We start from the raw sequence: 2,500 nt of genomic DNA on the forward strand, positions 1-2,500 counted from the left end.
CCAAATCGCAGGGGGGCGCAATATTTGTTAAAGGGCAAAATCTGTGTCAAACCATTCTGAATTAAATAGTGTGGTGCTGCAGAGACGTCCCGGCCTACAAATCCTATCCTACAGAAAAAAATCTTTGTGGGGCGACCTCTAGCTCAACAAGTAGAGCGTGCGGCCCATGTAGGCTGAGTCCTTTGCAGCAGCCCAGGTTCGAATCCGACCTGCGGCCCTTTGCTGCATGCCGTGCCCTCTCTCTCCCTCTACCTTCTTTCCTGTCTATCCACTGTCACTATCAAATATAAGGGAAAAGGCCCCAAAAAATCTAAAAAAAAAAAAAAAATCTTTGTTTGGTACAGATCCTCGCAAAAATCACACTATAATAATTCTAATTTTAATATTTTTCAATGAAAATGAGAATAATGAGACAAAAATGATCATTCCCTCCAATATCGTGAATCAAATCGCAATATCGGTCAAAATAATCGCATTATTTTTCCTTCTTTCGTGCAGCCCTGACGTTATCCCAGGGTCATCGCCATGCACCTCGTTACAGCTTGTTTACATATTGCTGATTTGCCAATAGTGCTGCCCTAGAAGGAGCAACAGTCATTTGACGTTGCCAAACACTAATTCAGACTGATGCGTGCCAGCGTGATGTCGAGCAGAGAAAGGATCAGTCGACTAGACTCAGCATGTGTTGAGGAAGCTGTTGCGAAAGGGCAACATGGGCTCCACGTCGTATAAACATCACTACCATCAATAGATATTAGGGACGTGACCATGCACTCAACATAAAATTCCATGCGCTTCGCGGTTTTAAGTCCACGATACGATTTTCTCCCGTTTTCTTTTAAACTGAACAAGCAGCAGACTAATGACTGAGAAATATTTCTTTATTTCGATAAACTGTGCAGAACAACAGACGCGTCCTCTTATCATAAACCGATTCACTAACGCCGAAAACAAACTCAAAGAAAAGACAACTAGCAGTGCTGTATTTTTGTGTTATTCTAGGCTACAAAAAGGTTGATTGAACATGAATGCTTCTCATCAAACTGACAAATTCCATAAGATATGACAGAGCAAGACGTTACGTAACTTGGCATAAGCCTCTCTATAACCATGTATGCAAGACTGGTGAATATCATGGTATGTATGCAGAATGATCATCCTACAGCGGATGTTCTTTACTTCTTTAAACCAACCAACATCCACCCTACGGCCTGTACCAACACATACAGATCCTCCCACTGAATCAGGTTAATTCTGAGGGGATACAACGTGTCTACACATGTACAATTACGCCTCATGTCATGTCTTAATATAATGACTGTTGCCCCTTTATAGAGAGACAAAGCTAAGCCAACAATGGATGCTACCTCAAGGATGCTAGTTCCCATTTAGTCACAATAAAAGACAACAAAAGAAGGACTAAAAGATCCTAAACACATGGCTGACTTTCAGTTAAAATGGGTGCAAGAAAGGGCGGCCTCTAGCTCACCCAGTGGGAGCGTTCGCCCCTTGCTGGCTGAGTCCTTTGCAGCGGCGCAGGGTTCGGGTCCGACCTGCTGCCCTTTGCTGCACGTCATCCCCCATCTCTCTCCCACCTTTCATGTCTATCCACTTTCAAATAAAGGGAAAAGCCCCCTCCCCCCAAAAAATGGGTGCAAGAAATGAAAAGTCCCTTGCACAAATAATCTCCAAATTTCCAGGATTATTTTAGAAACGGACAGATCTATCAACAGAATATCAATATTGGGCTACATCAGGTTTAAAACGCAATATCAGACAGGTCTAGAGTCATTTTTATTACTGCCATTTAACTGTGAAATAATGTAGATCAGCAAAGATGAATCGATTAGTTGTGAACTATAAAATTAATCAACAACTATTTTGATAATCAATTAATACGTTCAAGCAGAAATTCTCTGATTCTAGCTTCTACAATGTTAGTTGTGCAATGGCTTTGCTACACTTAATACAGAGAATGCAGCCAACAGGGTTGTTCAATTAAAAAAAATGCCAATGAAAGGAGGAGTTAATGTTCTTACTATATAGGTACCTGTCTAATGTATATGAGAGCATGTTTTGTGTTGCATGAGAGTATGTGTTGAGAGATGCTTATTTTCTGTATTTTGTGTTTTTTTGACAGAGTCCAAAACAAATTTCCCTTTGTAAAGTATATCTTATCTTATTTAAATGTGAATATTTTCTAGTTTCTTCTCTCCTCTGTGCCAGTAAACTGAATATCTACACCGTGTCCATTTTTCATGACTGCCCCATAAATGTTAAGCATTTACAAACTTCCCTAACAAAAAAAGGAATAGATATGAATTTTAAACTAACAACCAGGTATGCCAACAGTGATTGTTTTCCCTTTCAATGGTCTCTTATTGTAGAAAGTGAGATTTGCGTGTCTTTTTTTAATTATAAAGCAGGTCGAGGTGCTATATAAATACTGTGAAAGTATCAAAGTGTCAATCCACGGAGAAATGCACACAGACCGTATTCA

The 2,500-nt window shown here is 40.0% G+C and overlaps 1 protein-coding gene across 1 annotated transcript in view; it reads right to left on the minus strand.

The window, feature by feature from the left end:
• LOC116039988 (cullin-1) overlaps positions 1 to 2,500 on the minus strand; it is a 44,441-nt gene that overhangs the window by 40,853 nt on the left and 1,088 nt on the right. The gene's annotated exons all lie outside the window — the stretch shown is intronic.

Source organism: Sander lucioperca, chromosome 14 (assembly GCF_008315115.2).
Source record: "Sander lucioperca isolate FBNREF2018 chromosome 14, SLUC_FBN_1.2, whole genome shotgun sequence".
Classification (NCBI taxonomy): Eukaryota; Metazoa; Chordata; class Actinopteri; order Perciformes; family Percidae; genus Sander; species Sander lucioperca.